The sequence below is a fragment of the Ictidomys tridecemlineatus genome, chromosome 8 (genome assembly GCF_052094955.1).
Source record: "Ictidomys tridecemlineatus isolate mIctTri1 chromosome 8, mIctTri1.hap1, whole genome shotgun sequence".
NCBI lineage: Eukaryota > Metazoa > Chordata > Mammalia > Rodentia > Sciuridae > Ictidomys > Ictidomys tridecemlineatus.
Genome location: NC_135484.1, coordinates 6,733,224 through 6,751,945, shown reverse-complemented (window position 1 = coordinate 6,751,945; position 18,722 = coordinate 6,733,224). Strand labels below are relative to the sequence as shown.

The 18,722-nt window shown below is 47.9% G+C and overlaps 1 protein-coding gene and 1 long non-coding RNA gene across 8 annotated transcripts in view; one reads left to right on the top strand and one right to left on the bottom strand.

Annotated features, from left to right (window-relative positions):
- Nucleotides 1–18,722, bottom strand: part of Prkn (parkin RBR E3 ubiquitin protein ligase) — a 1,217,693-nt gene that overhangs the window by 64,259 nt on the left and 1,134,712 nt on the right. The gene's annotated exons all lie outside the window — the stretch shown is intronic.
- Nucleotides 4,947–13,327, top strand: LOC144365959 (uncharacterized). Its single transcript, XR_013424696.1, has 3 exons — nucleotides 4,947–5,091; nucleotides 11,171–11,445; nucleotides 13,142–13,327. It is a non-coding gene; the product is annotated as an uncharacterized LOC144365959 (long non-coding RNA).

Below are 18,722 nucleotides of genomic sequence, written 5' to 3'. Positions count from 1 at the left end.
CTGGGCCTTTGGTCCCTTTTCTCTGATCTGTAGTGGAGATTTGGAACCCACAAGATGTGGTCAAACAAAACCACGGCAATGACATCTGATACCGGGAAGCATGGTGCAGAGTGGACCGTCGGCCTCCTGTGGGTGGGTGTGAGCCTCACCAGGCCAGAAACAGCACCACAGAAGGGAGGGGGCCCTCACGTGAGTGACCTGTACCCAAGTCCATGGATCCCTGCGGCACACGAGAAGACCTCCAAAGGCACCCAGGTGCCGATGAGTCGGGACTCTGCTCCCAGAGTCTCCACGGTGCCGACACGTGATCTTGGCACCACAGGACTTTCCCTTCCCAGCCTCCTTTTGAAAACAGCCCTCTCCTCTGTGAAAGCAAGGCCCACCCTTTCCCCACCACGATCTCACCCCTGGGATCCCATTAGGGGGGTAATCCCCAAATCTGTCTGGGGGTCAGCTTCACTTAGAGAAGAACCAGGCACTAAGCACTCACCTCGGGCTTGTGGTGCCTCCCTGTCCTACAGACGTCACAGTTCAGTGTGAAGCAGGTGACATGTATGGAGAGTTCTGTCCCCTGTCAGGACGTTGTGAAAGCAGATAGCGTGGGATGTGCAGTGGGAATGATAGTAATTTTCACTCCATTTTTGTCTAATGGCTTAACTTCTTTTCTCTCCTGACTATTGTCAGCAAGCACACTGCTCTTGGGGGAGAATCTGGTTAGAGAAACAGAGAGAATGGCTGACAAACGCTGGGTGCTGCAACGGCTTTCCCCACGGGCGTGATGCAGGAGTTATGATTAGCGAGTCTCCGAGCTCATTTCTAAGGCACATCATGAGCTGGAAAGAAAGACTTAGAACCTTTGAAGCAGCTCTTTCTTAAAGATAACTTAAACATTTTAGGGACTACCAAATTTTTGCATTTAATACTGGATCAGGTCAGCCGATAAAGATTTTATGTGGTTCTTTTTTTTAGGTTTGGTGTGCATTATTTAACAAGGTAGTTAAGATCCATTTTATTAAATCACATCATGAAATTTTTATTCCAAGTGCAGCCCATACTTGTATTTCATATGATTCGGTGTTTCATATTATCTACCTTCAATTAACAAAAAAAAGTTAAAATTATACACTGGCTGCTGAATCAGAATCCTCTGTATCTGATCTATCCCTCCACATGATTTCCACTGTCTCTAACTATATTGGCAGAGTTTGATCAGGAATGGAGTTACCTCTGAAATCGTCCACATGGCTCTTATTTAATTATTAACAGATGAGAAGCACCAGAATGCATTCAATACATGCACACTGGCCATGTACCCAAGGACTCCAGGCCACTCTGGTTAATAAATAACTCAGAGTTTCAGCTGCATGTAATATTCCTTATTGCAAATTAAGACAGATGTATTCATGATTTTAAAACTTGGTATAATGGTTAAATTAGCATTCGATTCTGTTATTTTGATTCTGATTTTCATAACCCACCCTGAAAGGGACCATCTATCTTTTAGTGATACTTATAGTATTCCTTGGAATACATATTAGCATATTTAATTATGTTAAAAATAATTTACTTGGTCTGATTTTGTTAATTGGTTTAACGATGAAGACAGTTTGTAAAATATTTTACTTTTTCAATAAATTGAAAGGCTTGTCAGCTTCCATTTTGGTAAGATATGTGCTGTATTTAAAGCATGTGAGGGAAGTATTTTATCAAGATATTTTTGGTAAAGATGTCTTGAAAATAACAATATTTTAGATGATCTCAGACCTTTTTGAATATATTAGATAATGGGTTTCTAAGTTTATAAAATAAAGGCAATAAATAGCTACTTGTTAAAGCTTCATAAAGTTGTTTTGGCTTACTCCTCAGTAATTGAAGAAATGAGTTACCATGCTTGTAATTCCACACTACAGCACAAAAATTTATTTGTTTCTAATTTTTTGTTTCTGAAGTTTTTAAAAAGTAAAAATCATTTTTGATAACTGCAAATGCGGTAACAATGGAATGATGTTGCTGGAAGACATTTTTTCCCCATTATAATCCACTTATAGGAATAAGGTTCTTTAGTGCTTACATTAATAAAAATTAAAAGTAGAAAAGGAATTCGCGTTGGACCGTCTCATTCTGACTCAAGCAGGTTCATCCCAGGGCCCCCTTCACTCATCATCTCCTTAACCTTTTGTTTAACAAGTACTCATCAAAGTTTAAAACACAGTTTTGTTTTGATTGTGTACTACTAAATATTTTAATGCTAACTAGGAAAACATATTAGCACTTAGAACCTTGTGTCTCTTTAAAAAAATTAAAAATTTTGTACATATTTTTGTAAGAGACACACACACTAGTAACCAATAAAAGATTCCAAACATGATGCATTACAATGTATTGTATTAGACCTTGGGGAGAGCAGAGGAGGCCTCCAGCAGTTTCAGAGTCTGGTATAAACCTCCCGTTAACCAAGAAGAGCTGATTCACGTGTTTGCAAAAGGAATGACGTGGGCATCGAATCCCTGTGTGGAGGTTCCACTTTGGTCATTTAAAGGAGTGCTACATCACTTTTGTTTTAAGGTCATATGTATAACATTCCAGAAGTTTCCTGGGAAGGATGTTATCAACATAAAAACGAGCGAGGAGGGACACAGTTTCCAGTGTGGGAGGAAAAGCTGAGACCACCCAATGTACTGTTCCGCGGGGGGCATTCTGTTCACTTGCTATGGTACCAGACTGTGGCTCCAGCTCACCACTGTCATAAATCACAGGGGAAAAGATGACTTACTCTAATCTCGTCTGAATTTTTCTGTGTTCTCTTTTCCGGCCGCCATTATCCCTGCCTAACAATTCCTGCTGTGCAGGGCATGGGGAGCCAGGCCGAGGCTGGCCTGTGTGGCTCAAGTCCCCAGAGGCTCTGCTCCCACTCAGATCCTTTCTTCTTGCTGTCAGACGGATCTGAAGCACAGGAAGTGGTCAGAATCCTCAAGAAAGCATCCTCAGGGCAGGGCCTCGTGACATAGCGCTATGTCACGAGGCCAGCCATGGCATAGACTGTTCTAGAGTCAGCACAGGGTGGGGCTTTGTTTAATTCTCTGCGTAACTGTTGAGCAAATCCGTTCATCTCCTGGACTCTGACTATTCTCATCTGCAAAGTGAGGATTTACAAAGCACCTTTCCCCTATCTCTTGAGGTTGGAGCTGGAAGAGGGAAGGAAAGCTCTTTGAAGATGGTTGCAATTTTAAACCAGAAACTCTTCGGGCTTCTCCTAAGTTGCATGGCATCTGAAGCAAAGCCAGTAGCATTTCTTCCTGATACAGATGCATCTTTAAAGATAAAACGATAAAGGACCACAACTGTGGCAAGGAGAAACACAGAGGGTAACAGGGTGTGAAGGTTCCCGGGAGGGAGGAGGGATAGGAGGTAGAAATCCCGGGGAGAAGCCCAGCTTCTTGGCAGTAATTTGCTGAAAGCCTTTGCCTGGCATGTTCTTTGTGCTTTTGTGCTTGTGACAAACAAATATAACCTTTGGCCAATTGCACTTCTGTTCCACTGGTAACTAGGTTAATGTGACCTGACAGGTTGGTGAGACAGCATGGGAAGAAATAATAAATGCGCTTCTTTGTGGCTGAATGTAATAAAGGTAAACTGGGAAGAATATCAAGGTTTGCCAGAAGAAAGAGACTATTTCAACATAAAAGATTTTGCCAAATCATATTTTATGAATATTCTTTTTGATATACATAAGTGGTTACATTCCCAACTGCCCTAAAATCTCCCAGAATTGTTGTAGCTTACTTTTTTTTTTTTTTAAATCAAACCACGGTTTTTACACATCCTGCTGATTTACAATAGTCCCTGATGTCGAGGGTCAGCATGAAGGTCAATGACATCACCTCATTAGTGTTGTGAAGGAGTGTTGAGCTCCTACCCTGGGCAAAGAGCTTTGCAAATATTTACAAATATCAACTAATTTTAAAAATGTACTAAATTTAAACAAAGGACGTGGGCATCATTACCTGCACATCGTTATCGTGGAAACTGTGTTTTGTTGCTGTCCGGAGACCAGCTCACGGTGAGCTGTGGTTCCTTACTGCGGGGTCAGGACACCCTGTGTGGGGGTGTTTCTGCCTAGAATGCCTTCCGTTTGTCTGTATCACTCTTCCTTCACTAGGAGTGATATTCCAATCACCTGGTAGTTACTTGTACCGGCAGATCTACTTCTGGATTCTTTTCTCCTCAAGGAAAACCAGTGTCCACACGACCCCCGCCCCCAGCCTCTTTTTCCCTAAGGATGGAGTCCTCAAAGAGTGGTGGGGTGTGACCCCCTCCTCTGGGGAGGGGAAATGGACAGGAGGGGGCCAGGGACTGTTGAGCGCTCTGGATGTGAGCATTCCATTCTCTGGGATGGTAGAGGAGGGCATCACACAGAGACACGAAGTTCTAGAAGCTTCTAGCCTACTCTCGACCAACTGGAGATTCTTCAGGGGTTGGGGAGAAACAGCTTTTTTGAGGTGGCAAATGCTCTGGAGAAGAGTTAGATTTCAGATGATTTGAAATTTCCGGGTGGGTCTCTGTATCCATGTGATGCAGAACAGCTTGCGAGGTGGGAGTGAGGGTGAGAGAGGAAGAATAATCATGGAAAAGTGATCAAATAAACTCCTACTCTAACCTTGTCCCCTTCCGGTCAACTCCCACGACACCGGTTGGCTCCTTCGGGACCTCTGTGTGCCCAGTACGTCTGCATTAGGAGCATTCTGGATATTACAATGTCTGTATCTATGAAAACAAATTTCTTGTTTGGAATTGGCCTTTCCTCTCTTTCTAGGGGTCATGTTCCACCTGGTGCCAACTTAGAAGTGTCAGTCCAACTCACTATTGGGTCCGGTGAAGAGGTTTACACATTTGGTATCAGTGCTGCCAAAATAACTGTTCTGCAGCTGACGATGATGTAGGCAGCGCCCTGGGGAGTGGACTTTGGAACTTGAAAGTTCCAAAAGGGAATCCCTTTGACTTTCTACATGGATGAGGTTGAAAGTGGCCTCCTCTGAATGGGCTGTAGGTAAAAACGAAGCAGCATAAATCAACATGTTCCTGAAATGAACGGTAAAGTAAATAATGCCTTCCTCAGATTATCAACTTAGTATATCTCTTCACCTCACCTTAGATGGGTTTGTCTTTCTGTAGAAAATAAGCAGAATGTATTGGCATATTTGGCATATTACATTAAATAATATTAAAATAAATAACGCCTTTTCCAGACAGGAGCATGGGTATCTCTGCCGGGTGCAGGCTGCTGGTGACAACTTGCTTGGTGAACATCTGCTTATTCTAGCCTTGTAGTTGGTGCTGTCCTTACACGAGCCCAAGGCTGTCCTTGTGCATCTACATACAGAACCTGTCTGAAGCTGCCCCAGGTCAGGGTGACCTTGCAGAGTGCAGAGATGCTCCTGCTGAGAGCTTGGACGTGGCCAAGCAAATGTGAGCCACCTCTTTAAACACACCCTGGGGAGCTGGAAGCCTGTTCTCAGTGGAGCAGGCCACGGCTCTGTTTTCTTACCAACTGGCTTACCGAGGGTTTCGCTGACCTTCACCTACAGCACGCCAGGCCAAAGGCAAAGTGCGCACACCTAAGGTTTCCTACTCTCACGTGTACAGCAGGGGGAAATGATATGCATGGGAAATGGGAAACTTTTTAGTGCAGGCTCATGTGGGAGTTGAAAGAGAAAAGAACTCAGGAATACCTATGGAGGATATTTTCAAAGGATTAGCAAATTGTGAAATGCTAAATAAATGTGCGCTTGAGGGGTCAGCATGCATGTGGTTATCTGAGCAAGGTTCCTTGCAATTCAGCCTGGCACATTAACAGTCCGTGTTTTACTAAATTGACTACATACATTCTACAGAAAGCAGGAGAGGGGGCCTGGCTGTCTTGTTTAGGAGGCTTAAAGAAGGCAGGGTGTGTGTGAGTGTGTGTATGTGTGTGTGTACGAATGCATATGTGCATGTGTGTATATGTTTATGTGTGTATGTGTGTATGTGCGAATGTGTGCATTTGTGTGTGCATGTGTGCATGTATGTGTATGTGTGTATGTATGTGTATGTGTGTATGTGTGTATGTATGTGTATGTGTGTATGTGTATGTGTATGTATATGTGTGTGCATGTGCGTATGCATTTCTGTGCATATGTGAGTATGTGTGTGCATGCATGTGTGCATACATGTGTGTGTATATGTGTGTGTGTGTGTTCTCATGCTGTCTCCAGGTCCTTGATGGAAACTCTTGTTTTGCACTTTCAGAGTCAGCCTGAGTCAGCCTGTGGCAGCTGATTGCTGCAGACTTTTTTTTTTTTTTTTAAGTCATGTTTCTTTCAGAAACAGGAGGAAGGTCAATCTCACTTTCTAAAAGAGAAAGAAAGGTGACTCTTGTCATAACAACATAATGGAGCGGGTCCCCAGGTGGGAAGAGGAGGAGAAGGCAGCCAGGTCTCATAGTGCAGGCTGAAGGAAGCTGACGCCCAGGAGCTCCCAGGAAGAACAATGACTCATTATGCCCTGGCTCATGGCAGGCAGATGCCCGTCTCCCACCAGCTGGCCTCCCTCCAAGAGCAAGGAGGAAATGGAGAAGCAGAGCCGGGCAGGAGACTCATCCAGAGCCCTTCTCACAGGCCAGGGCAATCACAAAATTAAGAGACAAGTGTCAGCTGTGGGAGTCGTGGAAATGCAAATGGGATGGATAAATGAAAGCGTGCAATCACTCAGAGCTGTGTTTACAGCCCGCAGGTGACTCTGTCTATAATTATCTGGGTGACATTAGCTGCGTGGGCGCAGCTATCAGGGGGTGCGTAAGAGACTCCTCTTCCTGGTCCCATGATGAGGTGAGATATTTGAGAGCATTAAATCTACCCCAAACTAAGCCATTTTGGCAAAAGGGCTAGAAATATACTTTGGCAAAATAAAAAAGCTGGATTTTCATTATTTACTGCATATCTCAATGTAATTCTTACTATTGATTAAGAAAATAGATAAAAATAGGAGACTTGGCTTCAACAAATGCGAATTGAAACCCACCACATCATTTAATTTAATTATCATAGGAACCCTGTGGGGTGGGAATCACGGACTCTGATAGACTCGGTCAAGGTCAAGAGCTGAGCTCTCAGAACCAGAGTTTTGGTCCCAGGTTTCTGCTCCTTCTGTTGTATGTGAAGTTCTCACCACAGGGCAGTTTTTCCCTCCAGGGGACATTTGACAATGTCTGGAGACATTTTTCACTGTCACAGTCGGGGGTGCTGTGGATACTTCATGGACAGAGGCCAGGCATGCTGTTAAACACCCCCCAAGGCCTAAAGCCCACCACAAAGAACACTCCTGCCCTGGTGCCAGACATGGAGGCTGAGGAACCGTGCGATTCTCCACAGCCTCAGGTGTGGCCTGCTTCTCCAGGCAAATCGAATCGCTTGGGAGAGGCAGCCTTGGGCACCGAGCCTTGCCACGGGTCTGGGAGATGCTGGAAATGAATGAGAAAATCTTAGCTTGGTCAGGGAAGAAGGGAGAGGCGAGGCACTAACAATTCATAACATCTCTGTCATAAACACACTCTGAGATTGCTCGGATCTAAATTGCCCTTTCAAAACCCAAGAGAGATTTCCATCGCCACCGGAAGCTCTCAATAGCTCCCTAACATCATTCTGCACTGAAGTTAGAAAGTAGAATGGCCCTGGGTTTTCCATGGGTTCTTTATTTGTCTTCCAGAATATTAAAGACCAGCACCTCACAGAATACAAATAAGAGGTTAATGTGATAAGAGGCTGAGCCGATGGTGTCCCTAGAAAATTTAAGACTAAAATGTCAGTTGAAAGACAAAGAGAAAGATGGAATGGCTTTTGAGAACTCTCAGAGGAAAAGTCATGGAGGATTTTCCTAACAAAATGTTCTGAGCTAAAAGCATCTCAGAGGAATTCTAAATTTAAACCGGCTAAACGGCACCCGAGGTTCTGGGGGGTTAGTCAAACAGAGTCAGAGGGGCTTGTCGGCAACACGGCACCCATGGACGGACTGGCACCGTGAAAACCGTGCGGGAGGCTGGAAGGAGCTGGGCAGCGCCGCATCCAGAAACAGAGGGCAGCTCCATCCCCAGAGAAGCCCCAGGCTGCGCTGGCCTGTCCAATTTGGAGGAAGCACCAACCTATCTCAGTTTTAGTTTGGTGGAGGTCTCGCATTGCGGTGCGCATGTTTGATGACTGTATGGATTTGTGAGTTATGGAGAGTCTTGGGGCTGCAGGACGCCCGGGTTCTACAGTTGTACCAGAGGATCGGCTGCTATAGGTTCTGCTGCAGGGAAAGGGCTTCAGGGTCTCCGGAAGGCTCAGGCGGCAGCAGGCCCGGGGCTGCTCAGCCAGGGGCTCTGCACCCTTTTCTCCTCACTTCCTGGCCTGTTGCTCCTGACTCTCTGAGAAGAAGGTCTCATGGCTGGGAAAGGTGCTACCATGGAGGAATGCTCTCTTAGGGAAGCAGATGGAAGCTGTCCCTGCCTGGTGCCCTCTGCTACGCAGCCAGCCCTAGTGGAGTCTCCAGCTGTGAGGCCAGAGGCTGACTTTGGTTGCAGAACCTAAGGCAATAAGACGTAGTTCGGTGAGATAATGTGGCTACACTAATCAGTTTTATTTTCATCCTGGCTTTAATAAACACACAAGTGCCAAGCTGGCTCTGAATTATTTAAAACAACGGCATTCAGAAGATAGACCTTCTCCAAGTCTGTCAGAAGGATTTTTAATCATCTTTAAGTAAACTTCAATTTCTCTGAGATGGGAGGAGAATCATTTTTCCACTTCAAAATTCAGGGTGGATTCATTGAAGGGGCTTTCTATCTCCTACAATAAGTGAAAACACAAAGGATTAGCGCAAAAATACGCCATGAAATGAGTGCAAAGTCCTTACTCTTGAAGGTGAGGTTTAAGGCACTCTTACTTACTGTCTATAACAAGATTCACTTTAGTGATAATAACAAATGACCTTTATCCAAAGCCATTCCTCAATATGATTTAAAACCCCTAGGTTTACTCTCAAGGATGATGCACAGGGCCACTTCCGCCCTGGCAGATGAGAACAATCTGGTGCAGAAACAGAGGCCACGCTCAAGGGCAGGAGCTTGGGCAGGAGGATTACTTCCCCAGCGTGGAACAGAGGAGATGCAGGCAGCACTACTTGGCTAAAGGTGCCGACCTGGAGCAGGGGTGGCTCTGCCGGCTGGGACTGGGCTGGCGGGGGACTCAGCTGTCCGCCCCAGAGCCTCATTCCACCCACTCGCTGTTCATGCTCCGGGAGGAAGCTGCTGACATGGCAGTGGCAGAGATAAAGGAGAACATCTGAGAGGCGGAAAGGGAGGTTCTCTGCCCTTTCATTTTGGACACACTAATAATTAGACGCGACACTTGTATAATTCTCTTCAGCACAAGCAGCGTATTTGTTGCCAATGGCTACCCTTGTAATTAGGCCAGTTATTATTCCCCCCAGTGTGGAGATGGGAAAATTGGGGCTCAAAGATGTGAATCTGCTCAAGGGCAAGAAAATGAGACAGGATTGGAATCAGGGAATGGAGGTCTCACCACCAGCAAGTGTGGGTGGGGAACTGGCCATACAGTGGACAAATGGAAGCTCAGAGTTTGGTATGCGGAGAAGCAGGGGCGGGGGACAGTACTCTGTGAACACACTTGGGAAGGTGAAGTGTGTCATCTTGCACTCCTTGTCATGCCCTAATGAAGGGAACCTGCCAGGAACTTTACAGATCATGCCACATATGTCATTCAATGTAGAAAATTCAGAGTGCTGGGTAAACACTGCTATTTATATGTACGACTAGTTTTTTAAATGATCATTATCCCTGGGCGATCATTAGTTTAGTCAGTTTTACCTCTGACAAAGATAAACAGGTTCCAGCTACTAGTATTCCTCCCACCTAAATGGACAGGAGCAGAGCCGGCCACGCACTTGGCCATCACAGATTCTTCTCTAAGCGGTCAACTGTTCAGGTCCCAAGTGCATGCCTCACTGTAGTTGGTACAAACCCTGTGACCTTGAGTGACCAAGGCGCAGATGCTGGCCCAGCAGCCTGTTAGCATGTAGCTTACCTGGACTCTGATTCCATGGAACTAACTACCAGGATTGCGTTGGGCCCAGGGCACAGGGAAATAAAGAGTGTGGGTCAGGTGGGGCTGGCAAGCCGTGGCCACGCAGGCTCAGCAGGCAGAGCTCCAAACCCCTCCTCCCGGACCAAGGAGTGCGGACCCCTGGAAGAGACTCTCAGCTCCTGCCAATTTGTCCCCTCATTTATGGAACGATTCAGATATTCTCCCACAAAGATCATTCTCTGATTAAGAACACGACTGCAGCAGGCTTAGCCAAAGCGAGCCAGCCCCTTCCCCCTGGGACGGCTGTGCTAGGCCCCCACGTTCTCAGCACTGGTGCATTTGTGACAGCATCCCCGTTTCCACGCAGTGTTTGTCCATCTGGGCTGAACCAGCCCTCGATGCCCGCTGTGCTTGGAGAAGTCCCGCCGCCCCCTGGCAGCGGTACATATGCAGCAGGCATTCAATCAACAAATATTAATTGATGCGGCGAGGCTGTGCTCTGAAAGGCTGAATTCCTCCTGAGAGGCTAATTCACTATGCTCAGCCTGACTGCGGGGAGCAAGGGCTTCAGAACAGGAGCGAGCTTTGGACAAGAGCTACCGTGGGGTGGTGGAGACATTTGTTCCAGTGATGGATGAAATGACACTCTTGACATACTGTATGGGCAGAATCTTTACATGTAATTTATTTTGCATTTCAATTACTTTGCAAAAAGCCTTCCTGTGGTTTTGGCCAGAGATATGTATAAGTTATCAGTTTAATGGATTTATTCCTGTTTTGCTAAGGTAATAGTTATTTATGGAACAACAACAACAACAACAACCCCAAATGTCTCTGGCCTGCCTTTTCACTATTTAGTCTCAGTATGGTATTTCTAATTAGAGTGGTTGGCACAATGTTTTTTTATTTTTTCGAAGCATCCCCTGGCTACCTTTTACTCTGGGTCCTAAGAGCACCGATGCCAGGCTTTAGGGACCAGACAGGACACCGTCACCTACAACTCAGGTACTCAGCCTCACCAAGACCCATCACCCACACATTCCCACCCGTACCAGTCTGCACAGGTCGGAAAGGGAAGGGGAGACGGAGCCAAACTTCATGATGGCCATCAGCACGCTGCCCGCCCTGGCGTGAAGAAGGCCAACGAAACTCAGATCCCGGCAACCCTGGAGCCCACGCTGACTGCAGGGGAGAGTCCCTCTACCTGAGTGGGAACAAAGGAAGCTGCCCTTTCTCCAAGTTTGAGGAAAGACTCCTGTGACCCTTTTGCTGGACTTTGAGGCATCGAAGAGTCCCCAGGGTGCCATACCTGCAGCTGGCAGAGCGGGAGGTAGGTCACCTGAGCCGTGGAGCCCGCCTGTGAGGCGGCAGAATCGGCTAAGCACAGCATCTTTTCACTTTTTTTGGTACTGGAGATTGAACTCAGGGGCACTGCATGGGGAGCCCCATCCCAACCCCATTTTTGTATTTTATTCAGAGACAGGGTCTCACTGAGCTGCTTAGAGTCTCGCTTTTGCTGCGGCTGGCTTTCAACTCATGATCCTCCTGTCTCAGCCTCCCGAGCTGCTGGGATGACACGGCATCTGGCAGGCACGGCCTGTGGAGGGTGGCCCACGCAGGCCAGAACCGGTGCTGGAGTGCCAGTGCAGGTTCTGCAGCGGGGAGAGACCCTGCAGCTGAGAAAGGAGCGGAGCCTGCTTCCTGCAGTGGGGGCTTCCTCTGCCTGGGGGAGTGCTGGGAAGCCTGAGGTGTGGGAGACTCTTCTCAAACTGGAGTGGAGGCAGGGAGGTGCCCAGGGGCAGCAGAGAAGGCATGGGGCACGGAGGCTCTGGCCTCACTGGATCCGGGTACAGACGCTGCTCAAGAAGGGCTGCGGCTGAGGCTCTCCCTTGGGCGGAGTAGGAAGCACTAGGTTCTCAGTGTCCATGCGTGACCTGGAGGAGTGGTCAGCAGAGAGACCGGCCCAGTGAGGAGCGCAGTCCCCTCCACCCCTGTACCGGTTCTGGTGTCCTGGCGCCTGGTGGCTGAGCCACATTCGACTTTGTTTAGAAGCATAAAAGGGACAGGACAGGAGTGACCTCAGGGCGAGGGAGGGGTCCGGTCCTGTTCTGGGGCAGCTCTCTAACCTGGTTACCCTGACCTGCTTGAGCACTCACACCAAGCGGAGCCTCTTTCCCACCTGTGATTTATCAGGCCTCTCTGTTCTATCAAATTAAAGCTCTCCACAAATGGAACAATTCATCCTTATCTAATTTCCACCCCTCCTACATGGGAGCCAGGAGCTGGAGCAAGGGCGGTCCATGAGGCAGCGCGGCCACCCAGCACCAGCTCCAGGTGTCTTTAAATCCCCGTGTGGTTCCGCTTCCTGCTCTACACAGGAGGACAATCACCCCCACCCCCCACCCCAGTGAAAATTCCTAAATTCATTTAGAAACCACTCTGAGCCGGGGGGGGCCACCGTCCTTCTCTGGTGCAGAAGTAGGTTCGTCCCCCTCCCCCGCCAGGCTAAATGGGATTTCTTTTCTTCAGCTCAGGGTAGGTGACTTCTTAATGATCTTTAAGGAGAGAACTCGATAGAAGGAAAATATCCCTTTTAATCCCATCTCCTCCTCACCCCACACTGAGCTGTTACCATGGTAACATCCTACCTGCTTCTAGGACGGCTGAGTCCCCTGCGAAGTTAACCGGAAGCTGCTTTCTCACTCAGGGGAAGGACTGCTGTTCATTGACCAGCTCTTCCCTGGGTGTCTCAATTCCTTAGTTCCCTATGACAGGGGTGTCCTGTGGCTAAAACCTAAGATTCACTTCTAAATCCCCAATGGCGTAATCCTCCAAACCTTTTCAGAAAAGAACCCGGCAGAAACAAATGTACATTTTGTTTTAGTTGTGATGAAGTTTCTTCTCTGCATTGGCCTGAGCTTAGACAAGGCCCCTGTGAGGAGATGGTTTGGGGGAAGCTCCTATACTCCCCTGCCTTCTTTCTTAGGTCTGACCTCTAACTGACCTCTAACTGACCTCTCATGCAGATGGGTGTGTGCGTGTGCGCCAGCACGAGTGTGTACTTGTGCAGTGGAACAGTTCCAACACATAGAATACCAAGACTGATGCAAGAAGCACTCTCGTGGCCGCCTCTTGGACTTAACAGATGTGGGTTTTGGGGGGCATTTTTGCTACCAAATTGGAAAAAATAAAAGGAGCAGATACAGTTAGAAGTCTCTGTCCTCCTGTCCCTCTTTCTTCTCTCCGCCCTCCTTCCTCACCCTTCTCTGCCACCCTGGAGGTCACATCCATCTTGAGGTCTGCGTTTGGCTTGCCACTTGAGTCCTGCACTTTGCTACACACTTCTGTGCCAGACGCTTTGGTCCACTTCCCCCTGACTGGGGGAGGGGGAGATAGACATCTCTTGCTACACCGGCAGTCCCTGGAGATCTGAGAAGCTAAGAGCCCCAAATCGTTCCTGTTCCTCCTCCCTTTCACTGATTTACTGAGCAAATCCTTAAATGCGGGATTACAGGCTAACTTGCCCGAATGAGTAGCATTGCTATTTTAAAATAAAAGTATTCAAGGTAGAGGGTAATTTGGGGGCTCCTATAACACAGGAAGTCCAGTGTTTTCACCCTAAGGTCACACTAAGAAGCGGGTAGGTATGAGGACTTGTCATCTCAAAATTGTCTTGCAGCATCGATAGAGAAGACAGCTACCACCCTGGGGTGGATGGCTCACTTAGAGCATTATGAATGAGCCTATCAGGGCTCAGGTAAGAACATTACCTTGGATAGATGGTTTGTGGTTATTGATCTGGACCAACCTGACAGAGGAGAAGCTCTATGTATTATTGTTGCAATTACTTGATTTATACCTGCAATTTATAATTTGTGTGCTCGGTCAATTCTGCCAATATCAAAAAGTAATGCCCTAGTTTCAAAATATGACATTTGGATTTTGTCTAATGATTTAGTATGTCCTCTAAACAAATAACTGTCAAACCAGGTCACTCGCCTCAATGACAACTTAAGACACAAGTAAGGTGGGGGGGGAATCAACAAATAAAAGTAAAGAAGACTTTGAGTTTCACAGACACAAAGGAAGAGAAAACATATTTTGAATCTGGTCTTAGATACTCTAGCATGGCTCTCCATGAGCCCCAGGGAAGGTTATTTTATGGAAAGGAGGCAACTCAGAAGACACCGGGCCTTGAGATGTGGGGTGTCTGCTTGTGCTTCCCAAGGACTTTCTTCTTCTGAAGCCCACACTCTACAGGAAGCTAAGTCAAGGCAAAATCTGAAGCAGCTGGCTGGTAAGTACATATGTCAGAGAGGCTCGACCAGGAAACACATTCTGGGAGTTGTTGAAACTGGTGTCTGTACCTCAAAGGAGGGCTCAGAGCCAACACTAAGGGGACGGGTAAGCTCTGGGCAGTGACAGAGAAGCACTGATTGAATTTCTCTAACCAGGGCAATTTCCAATTTATAATGACATGTAGGACTCTTCTTGCATCCTGAATGAACAGGTGCGTAGAATTAAAAGAGGAGAGTAGGAAGCAAAAAGTCTTGGGCAGGGAGCACTTTGGCCCCTCCTTTGAAACACACCACCCCACCCAGCCACCCAGCCACCCATCCAGCCAGCACACTGTCTCTATGATACGGAGTCCTCCCCACCGGTGGCTCACAGCATCCATTCTCAAGAGGCCAGAGACAGAAGGTCACGCTGCACACTCTACATTATCCCCCAACCTCAAACACATCCTGTTTGCTTCTAAGAGTGGCCAAAGACAGGGAAACAAACTGTTCACTCTTTGAGCTTAGGAAGGCCTGTTGAGCAGGGTTCACACATTATAGTCTCTCCCAGGCTCGGTGTGAGGAGTAGAGAAGGAGAGGGCAGGGCCCAAAGGCTCTTTCCTCTGTCAACCGCAATCAACTTGGGCTGCAAGATGCTGAACCTCAGAGGTCATCAAATTTATGGGGGACACTCACTTCTGTGTCCCGAGAGACGCCTTCCGGCTTCCCTTCCCTTCTGGCATCAGACCAGTTGCACCCCAGGTGAAGCCCCTCTGTAGTTTCCCCTGGTGGCTTCCTCAGGCCGGCCATACCCTCTCTCTTATTTGCCCAAGATGAGATGCAGAACCATCAGCACTGGTGCTTCCAAGGACTGATTCTTTTCTTGCATTCCTCCATAGTTTTTGTCACTATCTGTGGGCCACCTCCACTATTATTTGCTATTTTATTATTAATTAAATTAAAATTATTCTAAAAGAAACATCATACCACTAACGTAGACAGAAAAAACCCTGTCACTTGCCATAAATAAAAGGTGAAGGCCCAAATGAATCATATGCAGACGGAACAGAACGCTGTGGCGTTAGGGCTTAGCTGGGGTTGAGCACAGCCCCCAGGGGCCAGGCCTTGTAGATGTGGTGCTGGACATTTAGGAGGTGGAGACTCATGCAAAGTGATTAGGTCATTGCCCTTGGAAGGGAAGGATGCTGGTCACACAGAGTGAGTTAGTTCCCCTGAGAATGAGTTGTCCTAAAAGAGTAAGACTGACCCCTCCCACTCTCACGGTGTGACCTGACCCTTTCACAAGGGCTCCTGCCACAAAACCATCTGCCATGAGGTGAGGCAGCCCGCAGGACCACCCTCAGAGGCAGAACTGATGGGGCCACCCAGTTTCAGACTTTTAGCCACCCAAACCTGAGCTAAATAAAGCTCTTTTCTTTAAAATTGCCCAGCTTTGAGTATCGGGTCATACCAAAGGAAAACAGACTAACAACTGCCTGCTTTCTTATGTCAGAGAGTAAGAGAGGTAGGCAAGTGACCATGAGGATCACAGTGGAATGGTCCTGAGAACCTGGATGGAGAACTGGCTGGAGGGGAGCCGGAGGAGGGAGCCGGGAGGAGGGAGCCAGGAGGAGGAAGCCGGGAGGAGGGGAGCCAGGAGGAGGGAGCCAGGAGGAGGGAGCCAGGAGGAGGGGAGCCAGGAGGAGGGAGCTGGGAGGAGGGAACTGGGAGGAGGGGAGCCTGGAGGAGGGAGCCCGGAGGAGGGGAGCTGGCTGGAGGGGAGCCAGGTGGAGGGGAGCCAGGAGGAGGGGAGCTGGGAGAAGGGAGCTGGAGGAGGGAGCTGGCTGGAGGGGAGCCAGGTGGAGAGAGCTGGGAGGAGGGAACTGGGAGGAGGGAGCCGGGAGGAGGGAGCTGGGAGGAGGGGAGCCCAGAGGAGGGGAGCCAGGAGGAGGGGAGCTGGGAGGAGGGGAGCCCAGAGGAGGGGAGCCAGGAGGAGGGGAGCTGGGAGGAGGGGAGCCCAGAGGAGGGGAGCCAGGAGGAGGGGAGCTGGGAGGAGGGGAGCCCGGAGGAGGGGAGCCCAGAGGAGGGAGCCGGGAGGAGGGGAGCCAGGAGGAGGGGAGCCCAGAGGAGGGAGCCGGGAGGAGGGAGCTGGGAGGAGGGGAACCCGGAGGAGGGAGCCGGGAGGAGGGGAGCTGGCTGGAGGGGAGTCAGGTGGAGGGGAGCTGGCCAGGAGCTTGCTTCCCCATGGGAATGTGTTTCTGTGCTACTTGGCTTGGGTTTTGGCATTGCAGAAAATCATCTTGAGCATCTCTGAAAGCCAGTCTCTCACTGTGGTCAATGAACTATTAAGAGTGACCCCTTTTATCCTACTATCCCTCACTGTCAGATAAAATAGCCCCAATTTATCCAGTGAAAGATGAGAAGACCTCCAGAGTCTTCTGAGAGTCCCCTCTTGATTAGTCTGGATCCAAGCAGGAGATGCAAAGCTCTGGAGATATCCCCATGAGCACAGAGACCACAGAGGAGCCACCCTTTCCCACCCCTGCATGTCTATCAACACACCCTGGGAGGCAAATGGCCTTAGGGTGCCCCCTGCTTCTGGCTTCTCCGAGGGACTTGCTGACTATAGCCTCTACTCCAAGGGGACCTGCCCAGTCCTACAGCAGAGGGACCACTCATCCTTGGAATGGCCAGTGGCCCGTCTCACTGTGGATATGAGCAAGGCAATTCCAAGAGAGTGGGCAGTGTGCACTGTAGATAAATGTTGGAGGGTCATGGTGGACCACGCACAAGCTTGGGTGGGCAGGGAGCTGCAGATCCAGTGACATCAGCTGAACCATGAGCAGTTTAGAAAATAGGGGGACTGCCAGAAGCCATCCGTGAGCTGTGGGTGAAGCAAATTGATGGGGAAGCCACTGGGAAGGAAAGTCTGGTATCTGGGAATCCCCAGCAGCACTCCTGCTGGTTTGAGACCGCCCTCTATATGTGACTTGCTACCCAGCTCTGTCTGAGTTCAGTACAGCACTGGAGATGGGGTCACCCACTGGAGCCACACAGCCTCTCAGAGATGGGCGGGGCTTGCCAAGATGCCAATCAACCTGTTTGCAGCAAGACTCCTCCTGCTCAACCCTATCCCCACCTTTGATGTATTCTCCATAAATAAAGAACTGGGGCCATTTTCTAGTTGCTCTGTTCTAGCTCCTATGTGAACTGGAGAATATATCAGGCACTCCACCTCTTTGAACCTAATTTCTGGCTCTGTCTCTTATTTCTCTACTAATTATTTCAGACTTTCATTTTCTCAGGGGGCTCATCACCTTCTGAGCAGGAAACTCCCCTGACGGGGTGCTGGCTGCCCCGCGATAGGGAACTGCTTTGGTTTTGACAGATCTCTCGGTCAATTCACATGGATCCCTCAAAATAATTCTCTTAACTCCATAAAAAATTGGTGCCACCTTCAAATACTTTAAACTGCATTTATAAAACGAACATATTTATAAGTACTTCCAATGTCTGATTTAAAAATTAATTTTTCCCCTGAGGACTTAAATAGCTCATGAATAAGTCAAAATCATAAATAAAGTGAATCTTCAGTTCTCCTAAAAGCTTTGATACTGTCTATAAACTTTGTCGAGTCCAACTTAACACCCCAAGTATGAATCAATTACTCAATTAAGTGTTTCCATCTGAGTCACAAGGCTGATCCTTAATAAGCCATATTTCTTTAAATATTCAAAGTTCATACAATTCCAAATGTACATGAATTGCTTAACATAAAATATCAGTTCTAGGGCTTGGATTCTCTTAAGCATTCTTCTACATCAATCTTTCTCCAAGGTAATGATTGCATCACCCCCCACAGTAAGTCATACTTCTATGCAATTGTGGGATTGTTTTCTCAACCTGCCTGAAGTTGCATCATACGCAACAATTTTAGCTGAGGCACCAATATTTTCTGTATGTGACCTGCTGGGGCCCATTGAATCCTATTTGTAGTTGCCATGGTGATAATTCCATAACTCAAAGGAGATGAGCTTGGAGCCCTTGACTTTAGATCCAAGTTTTACATGCAGTTATCCCTCAACTTATAGCAAGCCTGTGTCCCAATAAACATGCTGTTAGTTGAAAAATGTCATAAGTCAAAACAGTCTTTAATAACCTTCCTTATGAATATTATAGTTCAACAGCACAGGACACTGGACTAGTAGTACCTGGAAAAGATCCAAACTCCCAAACTCAAGTGCACCAAGGTAGAACCATCCTTAAGTCAGGGAGTGCCTATACACATGCTACCTCCACCCCGAGGACTTGGCAGAATTTTGCATTATTA